At 34.8% G+C, this 15,299-nt stretch overlaps 1 protein-coding gene across 10 annotated transcripts in view; it reads right to left on the bottom strand.

Annotated features, from left to right (window-relative positions):
- The window catches only part of LOC141393587 (cartilage oligomeric matrix protein-like), a 92,050-nt gene extending 77,263 nt beyond the window's left edge, over nucleotides 1-14,787 (bottom strand). For 2 of the 10 annotated variants that reach the window (XM_073966762.1, XM_073966767.1), the window contains exons 1-2: nucleotides 14,654-14,775; nucleotides 13,271-13,483 (exon numbers count right to left, since the gene is read on the bottom strand). The gene's annotated coding sequence lies outside the window, so the exon portion shown is untranslated. Of the gene's footprint in view, nucleotides 1-13,270; nucleotides 13,487-14,477 lie in introns of all 10 variants that reach the window. The other 8 variants (XM_073966760.1, XM_073966765.1, XM_073966764.1 and 5 more) reach the window with 7 other exon arrangements.
- Between the last annotated feature and the right edge of the window lie 512 nt (nucleotides 14,788-15,299).

Here is a 15,299-nt window from a genome sequence, read left to right as displayed (position 1 = left end):
TTAACATGAGAATTCCTTTATCAAAATAATTTCTAACGGATACTAAACTTTTTTCATCGACGATTGTCAATATGGAAATTATTTTTATCGGCAAACAAATCAATTAAAAATTAATCAGATTTTTGATTTTTTTTATCAAATTGTTACAAGTTTTTTTCTGTGTATGGTACAAAGAGCCGTCTATGGTAGAATAGAGGGTGTATCGGTTTTTTTTTTTTTAAAGTCTATGATACAGTAAATTATCTGTCGGGTTCCCCATTATTAAATAGTGGACCGTGAATTGTAGAATCTATTATCTATGACACCATAGTCTGTCTACTGTAAGTACGAGATGACAATTCGAATTGTCAAAGATGGTGGATTGGGTCATGAAAAAGGCATGACAAAGTTTCATGGAGTATGAACATACCCTTACCAATTCTAAGTAATATTCTCCCTTTAGAGTTGGTCAAGGCACCCAATATAACAGAATTTTAAAATGTCCACACAGAAAAACCACCATCAACAACAATAACACAAACAAAATACATGCAAAACATTTGTCAGTAATGTTGCAGTGGTATCTAGCATTTTTTGGCCTAAAGGCACAACAGCACTCACTCACTAACTAAATGTTGCACTCACACTGGCAGCAAGCAGCTGCTGCTGAAGCCAGTTGATTTCATTAAAAGCCGTTGTTAATCAAATAACTTGACTCCAAATACAAGTTGTAAAGATTTTGGCGCCTACGCACGCCAATCTCTCGTTTGGTTCGTTGTAAAATGTGTTTAGACAGCATTTCAACATTTCTTTAACGAAGGCAGCCAAAGCGAACAAAACTCAAATTCTTTACAAGATTTTCTTTTAATCTTCATAGTGGAAGAAGTGGTGGGCTCGGATTGCTTTGTGAAATTTACAAATATTTTGAATTTCTATGGATTTCTTATTTATTGTTTCTGTTTGCTTTTGTAAAAGAAGAAAATCATGATCTTGGTGTCAAAAACAAACCCAAAAAAAAACGTAGAAATAATAATTACCATATTTTGTGGAGAGAGATGAAAGAAATAAAACGCTTTTACTTATATTGAACAAAATGGGTGGCGCTTTCTTGGAATCTCAAGTTTCTTGGTCATCTTTCGGTGAGTTTTTTTGCCGCCAGTCTATTTTTTACACCTTGTGAACAATAAACTTCCGGTATAATGGCCGGGCCAAAAGCCCAGGTACATTTATAACAACATCTCAAAACATGTGTAATTCTGTTTATATGTACATATGTACACTAGGGCTATAACCAAAAAAATACCACCACATAGCCGTGTAGAGAATGAAAAACTATTATGAAATGTGGTGTAAATTTTTCTCTACCGCGAAAAAAGTTTCCGCACCAAATGCATTGAAGTTCTGTAATGCATTTTTTAATTTTATCTGTGATAACAACATATTTGCTTTTCATTAAAATTTTTATTTTTTTTGTAATCTAATTTAAAATCATTATCAAAGCGTTCTGGACCAATTTGTTCTTAAATCGCGCCATTTCGGACCATATTAAGATTTTTTGACACTATTGCAATTTTTTGTTTTTCTTTATAAACTCGTGAATTTTATGTTTCTATTTTTTTCACCTATCGGACCAGGGAATATGGGGTCATTTGCAACGAATTCGCGAAAGTTACAGGCTGTTTTTGTTGACTTTGCTTGTGAGAATCGTATTTGTTTTCTACAAAAATACAACACCAGTACCATGTGGGGAATTTTGTCCTAATAATGAAAACGCGTTTCTAAGATCGATTCGGCGAAAAAAGTCTCCGCACCAACATTGATTACTAAAACCCTTTTGATGTTTTTCTACTTATAATTTTAAATTTGCTTTGTTTGAATAAATATTTATAGAAAAAAATACAATTCTCACAGGCAAAGTCAACAAAAACAGCCTGTAACTTTCGCGAATTAGTTGCAAATGACTCCATATTCTCTTGTCCGATAGGTTAAAAAAATATAAACATAAAATTCACGAGTTTATAAAGAAAAACCAAAAATTGCAATAGTGTCAAAAAATCTTAATATGGTCCGAAATGGCGCGATTTTAGAACAAATTGGCCCAGAACGCTTTGATAATGATTTTAAATTAGATTACAAAAAAATAAAAATTTTAATGAAAAGCAAATATGTTGTTTTCACAGATAAAATTAAAAAATGCATTACAGAACTTCAATGCATTTGGTGCGGAAACTTTTTTCGCGGCAGAGAAAAATTGACACCACATTTCATAATAGTTTTTCATGCTCTACACGGCTATGTGGTGGTATTTTTGATATTTGCAAAAAAGTGCAAAAAGTTATATCCCTAATGTACACATGTTTGTTAATATTTTCTTTGATAGAAAATTTCAAGGGACTCATGTCTTTCATTGGGGGTGTGGGGTGTGGGGACCTTGAATGTTGCAACAAAACGTTATGTCAAAATTGATGTTTTAGGTTAAGGCCTTTTTGTCGTTTTGTGTAGAGTATTTTGACAAGTCAATAATAAACATGGCCATCTAATGTGTGCTGAGTTGCTGCTAAAATATCTTATTTTAGGTTTTATTCCCAATGGGTTTTTGTAACTTTTTTGCCCACCGACTTACAATGTTAAGGTTGGGACAGGTGATGCTGAGAAGAACAACAAACATAACAAAGTGATCTTGAGAGGTACCATGGTAAAGTTAAGTTTTGCTGTTGTACTAACAATTTACATTTGAAGAAAAGTTGGAAAGGTAACATGTTTACTTTAGAAGTCTTTTCATGTCTACCATGTTAAAATTGACAACGGAAGATCTAAATTTCGGCAAGCAATGACCAAATTTTTAACTTCATTTCAGTATAAGTTACACCTGTCCATTTCTGCTACGTTATTCAGCCGTCACAACTTGAACCTTTATATTCCATTTCATTGCAATTTCTTTCGAATTTTTTATAGACTTTCTTCTATAAAAAAGATAAATATTTATGTGAAAAAATACATTTCAGATTTTTACTGCCAACCCACAGAGAGCAAGTACTAACTTTGCTTATCCCACACACACATACATACATATGTATGTTGATGAGCGCACCTCATAAACGTCTACTAATATAGCAGAATATTTATTTTTTATATTATTTCCAATAAATAATTTAAATATTCCTGCCCCCACGCACTTAAATTTCCAGTCAGTTTGAATTGAGTATTTATTGGATTGTTTATTAAGCAGCAGAACAATTAAATTTAGAAATAACATATTAGAATATTTTTCTAAAAGTCAATTTAATTGTTAATGAGTTGGTTGGTTGGTGGTTTTGCGGTTTTTCGAATAAGGCTTAGGTGTATCAAATACAACGGTTGCGGCAGCAGCATTAGTAGCCAAGCAATCAATTTGGTATTTCCGTTGGTATAACAAATCAAAATCTTTGTTATTCTCCAACGCGATATTATATCATTTGGCCATTAATTAATTTGAATACGGCGTATTTGTTGTGGCAGGCTGCCGCTGCTGCTGCCACCACCGCTAAGGAAAGTTATATAAACAAGAGGGCGTATTTGATATTGAAATCGATCATGTTTGTATGGTGTTGCTTTTTCGAATGAAAATAAATCCAAGCAAAACAACAAGAGGAGGTTCCACTCACTATTACCTACTTAAGTTGAGCCCCCCAATCACTTGGAAAAGCTTACCACCAGATCAATGTATAATTAAAAAATATTTTCTATAGAATAACGCCTGATTCAAGATTACATTTATAACTTAATTTATATTTGGTTGTTGTTGTATCTGGGTAAAGGTTAACAAAAAAGATTTGAATAAAGGCCATTCATTGATGGTTGGTCTGGAAACGAAGTGATCCAGTTAATTTAATGTGTATAAATTAGTGTCGATATTTTTTTGGTTGAATGTAAAGCTCACCCAGAATTTTTTTTTTTCAAATTATAAAGGTAATAATTCATATAGGTGGCTATAAATTTGAACTTCATTACCAAATATTTGTGGGTGGGGCAGGAGTTGTTGGTATGGCCATGAATAATAGGAGATGAGGGGCATAGAAAAGATAGCGGATATGCAAGATATTAATTAGAATTTTAGAAAAACAAACATATTTCACGAAAAATTTGTAATATACTCAATTTGGTATAGGAAATACGTTTGCATCCTTATTATATATAACTCCATGACCTGTCTCCGGTTTTTATTTCGAAAGTGGCTATAAAATGCAATTTCTTTAATTAAGAGAATTCTTTGGATATTGATGTTATTAACATTTGTTTAATATGGGACAATGAAAAAGTTGTAAGGTGTCAGAAATATTTTCTAAACTGAACACTAAAACAAATATTTAAAATATGCTTGGTCCGGATAATGAGGCCTAAATGTTTGATGCCAAAGGAATAGTTGGATCATAAGTGTAAATGATTCCGGACTACAACTTTTTACGTGAATAAAGTCATGATTTTTACAAGGCCATGGTTTAGTATAGCAGTATATTTCGCGGCAGTATATTTCGTATACTTCGCATTATTAAGAAATTGAAGAAGTGTTTGTTAAACAAGTAAGAACGGCGTTAAGCTCGGCCGGGCCGAACTTGTTATACCCTCCACCACAAGTTGTATTGAAGTAAAATGGAATAATTAGTTTCCTTTCGTGTATGAAGAAGACTTAATACTAAATTTCGGCAATTTCGGTAAAACAATGTGGGGCACCGTTCTATGGGGCTATTTCAAAACGTCGATCGATACCGACAAATTTCTGACGCAGAGCTTTTAGACTCAAAGAGGACTAAATACCAAATTTCCTATATTTCGTAAGAGAATGTGGTTAAAACTTAAAAAATACCAAAAATCAAGATGTACGCTTCTATGGGGATATAGGAAAACTTGGACCTATACTGATAATATTCTTCTGGAATACTTTATAACTCTTGGAAGACTAAATAACGAATTTCAGCCATTTCGGTGGGATATTGACGTCACAATCTTCAGTACTACGAAAATCGGGAGGTACCGCTGTAAGGGGGCTATATCGAAACGTGGACTTATACCGACTTCTTTTAGTCGGAAATGGGGAAATATGAAAGCGTGGACCCGTACAGACAAATTTCTGGCGAACAGTTTTATATCACATTGAAGAGTAAATACCAAATTTCAGCCATTTTGGTGGAATATTGAATCCACAACCTTCAAAATACGGAAAATCGGGAGGTACCTTTCCATGGAGGCTATATGAAGGCGTGGACCTATAACGACAAATTTAACGGAAAAGTTTGAGCACCCCCAACGAAGTCTAAATACCAAGTTTCAGCCATTTCGGTTGAGGCCACAACGTTCAAAATATCGAAAATCGGGAGGTACCGTTCTATGGGGGCTATATGAAGGCATGGACCGATACCGACAAAGTTCTGGGGGAAAGTTTTATACCACCAACGTAGACTAAGTACCAAATTTTAGCCATTTCGTTGTGAAACCTTAAAAATACCGAAAATCTGGAGATACCGTTCTATGGGGGCTACATGAAGGTGTAGACCGATACCGACAAAATTCTGGGGGAAAGTTTTTTAACCCTATAGAAGACTACGTACAAAATTTCAGCCATTTTGGTAGGATAATGAAGCTAAAACCTTAAAAATACCGAAAATCGAGAGGTACCGTTCTATGGGGGCTATATTAAAACCTGCCCCGATATATCCCATTTTCAATACCAACCATCATGCAAGTAATAAAAACTTCTGTACCAAATATCTCTATCTTTAAAATTGCGAGCTGTATCTTGATTTGAACAGACAGACGGACATGGTTAAATTGACATAGAATTTTATGCTGATCAATAATATATATATTTTATAGGGCCTCTGACGAATATTTCGATGTGTTACAAACGGAATGACAAATTTAATTATACCCTACTTATGGTGGAGGATATAAAAAGTCGTTAAAAGCTTTTGCCTTTAGGCGTATAAGCAATGTTTTTCAATCTATTGAGCATACGCTAATATTCAAAATAGCGAAAACCGACTTTCGGGTTTTATACTAGAGTAGTGTCAGAATTCCAAAAGCAGCATCACCAGTGTACGTACGAACACAAAATGCTTGGGAGTATTTTGTTATCATTTATTGCATCGAATATTATGCTTTTGCAAGGTAAGAGCAATTTTGGTTAAGAGCCACTGAGCTATACAATGATGAATATTTACCCAAAAAAACTTTTCCTCTCTAACTTTAGCTTCGATTACGATCCTTTCTTACCAGCGGGATACTAGGGTACCGGCTTTCAACGGATACAAAACTCGGGTATGATGCTAAAGTCGCGCCAAAAAAACAGAAAATGTTACCCACGCCTAAGCTTTATAAGCTCTCGATCTTCCGAAATAAAATATAACTCTATGTAGAAAAAATCCTACCATTGGGTATGTGACTCCTGGAATAGAGATTTACTGTCAAGCACTTGATTGACTTGCAAGGACAAAGTTTCATATTAAGTCGCCAATGCATTTTTCTTTTCGGGTTAATTAGAGAGCTCCTAGACCAACGATGAACACGAAGAGAGTGGTTGTTCTCCACAGAGCTTTCATTTTCCTCTTGGTATGGTGAATGAGGTCAGACTTCGACACTACTACCAGACTGCTTGGCCAGTGCGTATTAAGTTAGGAACGATCAGTGAATAGGGAGAATGTAACACAATTATTACAATGAGTGAAAGAGAGTACTTTGCTCATCTAATAACAACAATTACGTGATGATACCTTTCTCACTGTCTCCCTCATTCGCTTCGTAGCTGGCGAACAGCAAAATATTTATGTGTGAAAGTGCACTCGTAAAGACCTGTGAAATTTTTGTGGCACAACCAATGGAAAAGAGCCTCCACATTTATACATCCTACTAGAGACCTAAGCTTGGCTGTTCCAAATAAACATGACAGTTAGCAGCATAGAAATTTCTACATCTCTATATTCATAAGAACGAGAGTCCGTCAACCAATAATGTCACAAGATCGAGTTCAACCCCGGATTGACTCGGAACCATAGTGTTTCGGTCAGCGGCTGCCAACCCAGAGTCAAGCCTATGCTTATACATAGGTTTCTAGGCTGCCGGTTTTCCCGACAGAGATATACATACCCTCTGCCTGTGTGAATTGAAACTTTCATCTTTGGATAGGTCGAATATCGGCTAGGAAACCAAAACCAAAATTATGTATTCAGGGTTTTTTGACATATGGCCCTTTTTGACATATTGACTTTCCGATAAAAATGGATTTGGATTAAAGCTCAAAGGTGTTGCGGAAAAGGTACCTGTAGTGGATTTCATTTTAGAAGTTATTTAGCCATTTCTGTTGGACCGAAAAATAGGACCACAAGCAGGACCTTCGGCAAAATTTTCCAAAGGATCCTCGGACAGACTTAAAAAGGCACTTTAACAAAAATGTTGAACTTTTGTGAGGATGGAACCCTAAAAAGTGGACCAATATGTCCCATTTTTAAGTATAATCTAAGTTTGGCCAAAATATTATCAATTCCAATCTTTGGACCAAATCGGTTGTTCTGTTTAAGATATACATATAACGAGTACTATTTTTGACAATAATTTTGAACTGTTGTGAAGTAGATACCGAAAGGGTGGACCAACAAACACTTTCTTCGAATATTATCTAAATTTGGAAGGACAATTTTAAAATATGCAAAATTTGGACTAACGCAGTATCCATTCAAGAGTTGTCGTGCACACCTGTCACTACATACGGTGGCCTTAGAAGTTTTTTAAATCATTCGGGTCATTCCTCATTTTCTTGCTCCTGAAAAAAACTTGTACCTTCGTAATAAGTGCTTCTAGGGCAATATGTTGGAAAAAAACCAAAGCGATGGGAGAGGAGATCTTAAACTGCACTTTTCCGAAGTTTTTTGTGGGATCTATGTCGGTTGGAAATATTAAGATATGCAAAGTATGGTCCAAATCGCTTAATCCCTTCGTGGCCACCATTTTACCGAAAAATGTTGAACGTTTGTGGGGTAGGTACCCGAAGGGGTGAACATATGTGGCCCATCTTCTAATTTAAACTCACTTTGGACAAAATATTACAAATGCAAAATTTTTTAATGAATCCGATGGTTCGAGAGTTATCGTGCGCATCAGCCAGCTAGACAGACAGACAGTCTTGAACGGATTTTGTCCAAACATATTTTAGGGTATAAAACCACTATTTCGATGAGGCACATTTTTGATCGTATCAAAGTGCATATCCCCTCGTTAGCCTAAAGGCTGAGTGTATAATTACACATGAGTATATCGATATCATCTCAGAGTTTACCAACGGTAACAGTCACCATTGAAAAAAATTAAAAATCACGGATAAGAATGCATGCGAAAATTGAAACCTAAACTTATAATGAAAAAACTATGGTGAAGGCCATCATCGGAAAACTTAGTGTCAATTGTATCCTCGGAATAAAGCAATAAGTATGATTTCTTCTTGTCATCGAGCTGTGGATAATAGAGTGAGTTCATCATTATATTCCAATGGGAAGTCTCTCAAGAAAAACGTTTAGCAACCCGCTTGACTTAATTTCAACCATGTAAAGTTTCTCTTCAAGTCCTTAGACTCGTGGTTAGGACCTGACAATAAAATTGAGCTTCCATATCATTGAGTTAAATATATAATCGGTTGATATGAAACAACTCTTCCTTTCGTGGAATATATTTTTTTATACAAAATACATATCATATTTGTCTTTAGATGTATATAGTAAAAGAATAATAACACTGTGCTACAGTGAAAATTTGCAGGGGTTCTAATGCATAAATTCGGTTTTGTGGGAGTCCACAGAAGACGAAAATACCTTTGGTTTCTTTGGGTCACTTCGGTTTTTCATTTTATAACGGTAAATGTAGTGAAAAATGGGCTTTCTTGGATTTTCAACTTTAAACGGACATTACTTCTTCTTTATACAACCGATTTGCACACACTATCTTTCATTATAAAGGGGAGAGTAATGCGTTTCGAACAAGCCATAGATTTTTAAAATCGGTTAACAAATGGCTATGTAATAGTGGTTTAAGTGTGACAAAAACGCATTAAAAAACAGTAAAATGGTTCTCCTTGTGCTCTAGGCTGCGTAAATGACACCTAACAGTACAATTATTTACAGTTATCAAGTAGGAAATTTAGTTGGCTTTCCAAAATGGGAAAAACCAACAAAATCCGTTGAAAAATGAATGCGTTATGGCATTTTTTGTGTTTCAACTTTTTGGTTTTTTTTCTTATTTTCCTTTATAAAACATTGATACCTTGTGCGTAATTGTTAAGCAGGATAATCACAATTAGAATCATACATGCTAAGATACCCATCTTTTTTAAAGGAAAATATGAAAAAAAAACCAAAAAGTTGAAACACAAAAAATGCCATAACGCATTCATTTTTCAACCGATTTCGTTGGTTTTTCCCATTTTGGAAAGCCAACTAAATTTCCTACTTGTTAACAATAAATAATTGTACTGTTAGGTGTCATTTGCGAAGCCTAGAGCACAAGGAAAAACATTTTACTGTTTTTAATGAGTTTTTGTCACACTTAAACCACTATTACTTAGCCATTTGTTAACCGATTTTAAAAATCTATGGCTTGTTCGAAAGGCATTACTCTCCCCTTTATAATGAAAGATAGTGTGTGCAAATCGGTTGTGGAAAAAAGAAGTAATGTCCGTTTAAATTTGAAAATCCAAGAAAGCCCATTTTTCACTACATTTACCGTTATAAAATCAAAAACCGAAGTGACCCAAAGAAACCAAAGTTATTTTCGTCTTCTATGGACTCCCACAAAACCGAATTTGTGCATCAGAAATCCTGCAAAAAAATTTTGTCCACTTTTGTATCACAGTGTAATTAACCGCCTCTTGGGATGGAGTAGTTATGTGGAATAAAGTGAACACGAAAATTTGATGAACACATTTTAAAATTCCGTCCAATATCTCAGAATGAACATTTGGAAACTTCTCCCATATAAATGTAAGTGACTTACTTTATCATTACAGAAGTTTACAACAAACTACTGGAAAAGATCGAAAATATTTTCAGATCTTGAAGACAAACAGATTTTTAAGCAAATAGTGATTTTAATAGATGTTTACAACAACCCTACCTTCGGTCGTATTCTCCTCAATATATAGCGGAATTTTATTAACCCCCTATTTTTGATCCAATTGAGGTCAAATTATTACTATATATTTTCCATATATTCGATTTATGCAAATATCTAGTCCTTATTTGCTACGATTGTGGTCTAATTTCGGTCGAAGGGAAATGTTTTAGTTCAAATTTATTGATTCATTTTGCATACGTAAAATATTTGTTTTCAAATTCTATTCGTAGACGTTTAAATATTTATTAAATTTATTATTACTTTCGCGGAAAATTAACAAATAATGAAACAAGTGAGAAAAAGCTATAGTCAGTACGAGGCCGACTATGTGATACCCTACACCACTACATCTGTGCATAATCTTTTCACTCGAAAACATTTCTTTTAGGGAGATACGAAAGTTTTCACCTATCTGGCTTTTATACCAAATGACTTAAGGTGAACTGAACCAAAATAATTAATATTTAATTTTATATTTGACTACTATCGACATCACCAACATCAATATACTTCTATCTCTGTGAGAAAATTTCGTGATGATCCGATCAAAATTCCGACCTGTAGTGTGATTTGTTAGACAAGGTTGTGTCCTGTCCCCTCTACTTTTCAATATATACGCTGAACGAATATTCAAAGAATCAATAAATGATATCCGGAAAGGAATATATGTAAATGGAACGTTCATTAACAACATAAGGTATGCCGATGACACCACTCTTATAGCTGATAATATGTCAGGACTTCAAGAACTCGTCAACAGGCTGACCACTTGCAGCGAAAAATACGGTCTTAAAATTAATATCAACAAAACGAAATACATGGTCATCAGTAAACGCCATACATATACTAATGCGGCCCCATTAAAAATTAATGAAATAAATGTGGAAAGAGTCCAAAGCTTTAAATATCTGGGAGTTATAATCAACAACGAATGGGACATTTCTAAAGAAATAGCCTGCAGGATTGAAATGGCTAGAGACACATTCTTTAAATATAAAAATGTCTTTACATGCCATAATGTAAACTTAAAAACTAAAATAAGATATATTAAAATATATGTATGGTCTGTCCTATTATATGGCGTGGAAACATGGACCTTAAAATCCGTAGATATGAAAAAACTCGAAGCCTTTGAGATGTGGACATATCGACGCATCCTAAAAATATCGTGGACACACTTCATATCAAATAATGAAGTTCTCAGAAGATTACACAGAAAAAAAGAGCTGTTGAATAACATAAAGAGACGAAAAACATCATACTTGGGACACGTTATGAGAAATCAAAAATACAAAGGCCGACAAGAGGGAGGAAACAACTTCTGTGGATCAACAACATCCAAGAATGGACCGGCATACGTGAGGTCATAAACCTGCTAAGCGAAGCTAGAAACAGAGAGACTTTTGCCGATATTATAAACAATATTTAATAATTCAAACTATTGTAATATTATACTTATATTTGCATTTTGGTCGCCAACATTCGAAAATCGAATAGGCATATAAAGAAGAAGAAAGTGTGATTTCAGAAAAAGTGGAAGAAAGGGATGTATAACCGACTATTGCGATATCTCTATTATTTTATCACCTACGCCAATTGCATAATTTTAAAGATTTTCTACTTTCTCAGTCAGGTTTTGCTTTTGGTATACCCCTTATAGAAGCTGTGATATTCGCGTTGGAAAAAAACGTTGTCTTTTTATCCAAATAAGTTTTTTGCCCATTCCGGTCCCTTAATATTATCCGACCATCACCAAAATCAATGGGCTTCTTCCCCTCCGGGCCTACCAATATCCAAAATTTCGTGACGATCCGATCAAAATTGTGACCTGTAGCGTGATTACAAGGTTTAGATGGACAGACGGACGGACGGACACACATAGCCAGATCGACTCAGCTTGTCGAGACATTCATTTTGGTATATATAAGTATGGGTCTACGACCATTATGTGTATAGGGTAGGGTATAAATATTTGGGAGTTCTCCAACTATTTTGCTAAAATCCCATACAATAATTAATGTGTACTGCTACAACTTGATCAATAATTATGGTTTACCATCGTGAAAGCTTAGTTGCTTACTGTGATAACTTATAAGGATAGGAAATTAAGAGTAATATTGAAATTACAATCATTCAAAATATGTAAAAATTAAAAAGACATCAAATTTTGGTCTTTAGACTCCAATTACTAGGATGTTGTATTGAGCACACTCATGAGATATACATTATACGATGTAAAATCACGAGTTCTACAATCCTGTTAAGAATTCTGAATATTATCTTGTTGCGCTTCCGGATTATTAAAAGCATTCAAATAACCCCGAAATTGCGGCTTCAAAATGTCAGCATAAATTTTAGGTGGATGCAGTGGATATATCGAAAAATCATACGATAGTATCATATAGCCCTGGAGTATTATTTGAGTCTTTCTTTGGACATAGGTCTATAAACTGCAAGGTTAAGCCATAAATCGGAAGGGAACATAAAAAATTCTTGTTGGCTTCAACCAATTTTTCTACATTGATGCCAACACAGCTTCCACGAAAATGAATTTTAATGGTCGACATTAATGGGATCCCTCCTAAAACACTTCATTTTCAAGAATTACAGTCATACTATATAGAATATGTTAATAGTTTCCGAATTTTGTAAGGGTGAAACTCGGATTCATTTTTGGTTTTTACCACATGCAAAAATTCAACAATTTCCCAATGAGCAATTTATACAAAAATGCTAATATTTGCAAAGCCGCTGAATAAACTTTTATAAAACAAGGCTCAAACACTTAATTACACCAATTCTTACGACCTCGAATTCGTACCATAGAATAAATCACTCTAGAGTTCTCCATGTATTAGAAGCAATACTTTGCAGTTTTCACTTCTAAATTTACTCAAATCCTCACAAGATTTTGTATGTGCATAAAACCTTAGAGAAATAATTTCGTGATAATGTTTTTGATCTCCAATAAACATAAAATATCACATGAATTCAAAATATTCGTAAATTGTTCTTCAAACCCTTACCCTCCAATATCTTGCCTTCAACACACATTCTTCCATAACAAACATCAAAAATCACTTTTCATTTTTTCCATGGAATTTAATCAAGAAGAAATCATATTTTAATACAAGTTTTGCATGCATGCTGGCCGACTTACCCTTTTTAAATGACAAGTTCGTAAATTGACGACAACATTTGTTGTTGTTGCTGCTGCTGTTGTTGTTTTTAACTGTGAATGTCCTTCGATTGTGGCGTTCTTTTAATTTGAAGAGGTTTTTTATTAAATGTATTTTTTCTTTAACACTTCTTCTGCTTCTTAAAAAAATGCCTTCCACACACGCAATGCAATTGTCATTAACTGTGAACAACTCTGCTAAAAAAATACGAAAACATAAAACCGTTAAAAATCACACGAAGTGTATATTTTATAGAACGTTTTTTTGATTTTGTGATTTTATTTTTATTTCCATTTTTATTTTGGATTTTATTGCACAAATTTCACACACACAGATACCAACATTAAATGTTTTGCATGGCTTATTGGTTTATTTTAAATTTGTATAGATTGGCCCGGCCGCTGATATTTTTATTAATTGGCATTGACATCAGTTTTTCTTGTTTTTGTTATTATCCAATTTTTCACAATTTTTCTTGTAATTTCGCAATTTTACAACATAAAATATCGTTGGAAATTTATTTTATTCGAATCGAAGAAATATCACACACAAATCACGCGTGATTCAATGCCGGAACCAGAACTTCAAATGACTGGACAGAGGGAGATGAGCAACCAAACCAACCAACCCACTCTTTGTGTCGCATACTTGCCATGCGATGAGAGCTGATGCTGATGTTAATGCTGATGATCCTATTTAAAGTGCCAAAAGTGATTTGTGAAATCTTTAGACGCTCAACTGTCTGCCTATCTGACCGGCAACCATCCAAACACCAGCCATCCGTTAAAAGAGCAATAAAAATTAAAATAATATTCCATTAGTCAATGGCCAGAAGAGGCAGCAGCAGCAACGGCATGGCAAGCACGCACCTTTTATGTTTTTGTTGTTCTTCATTTGACACTTGTGATGAGTTGGGGGCCATTAAAAACCAGAAGGCAACCCCACCAAACTCACGCACTTTAAAGAGGCGCACACACAACACTAGCGACAACTGCAACATCACTCATCACATGCAAATAAAAAACACACATAAAAACAACAACCACATAAGGAGTCGTCTAACCCAAATCGCCAGGAAGGCATTTGTTCAAATTGTCACACGACATCCAAGTACTATGAAATAGACTTTTGATGATAGCTATCACAACAGAATTTCTGGGATGTCACATTTTGGGTGGTCACTCATACACTTCTCATTTGATTGATGACATTGCAGTTTGGTTGTGTTGCAACAATATTGTTGTAATTAAATACAATTTATAAATGTCAATTTGTTCTGTTTTTTTCTACAAATCACAGTCTTTAGAAGCCATAAACACACGTACGAGCAAGAAAATAAGTGTTTTAATAACTCTTTGATTTACTTCGATTTTCAAATTTCCAGAATCGTTTATTTTTTCTATTTTTTCTTCTTTTACGACACCACCAGAACCCGGACTGCTTTGGTCAAGGTGCAAACGTTGACTGACGATTTGCTCTACGGCCAAATAATCAAAACAGAGCAACATCAACTAACCAACGAAAAGAACACATAACACACCACTACACTCTCAGACATACACACGGTGTAACAGCAGCACTCAGGGCCTAGCGAAATAAGGTAGGTGCCCGAAACACACGAACGAACAGCAACGAACAACAGCAGTTGGCAAACATCAAATGTAACAGTCACAGTTATTTCTTCTTGAGTGCGAGAGAGTATATGTGAGTGGGGATAACAACATGAGATCGCAAACAACATGTGGTTGTTGCTGCTCCCTCCAATGGCTCCAAGTATTGACAATAACAGAGCCCCTTTTGTTTAGCTCTTGGTCCAAGAGTTGGCTCTTTGGAGCACACTTGTTGCTCCATTGTATTTCTGTTGGTCTCTGAGTATCTTCAACAGCCTCTTTGGATACAAATTTCTCTCACCTGAGTTGCAGTTTCTCAGAGCAACACACACATTTTCATACGCCCACGTGCTATTTACTGTTGCAGACTCTTGACTTCTGTTGCTGCCAAAACCACCTA

This window comes from Musca autumnalis, unplaced genomic scaffold (genome assembly GCF_047663935.1).
Source record: "Musca autumnalis isolate F117 unplaced genomic scaffold, ASM4766393v1 scaffold_2, whole genome shotgun sequence".
Classification (NCBI taxonomy): domain Eukaryota; kingdom Metazoa; phylum Arthropoda; class Insecta; order Diptera; family Muscidae; genus Musca; species Musca autumnalis.
The sequence above is the reverse complement of the archived record's forward strand: the minus strand, read 5'-3'. Positions and strand labels throughout refer to the sequence as shown.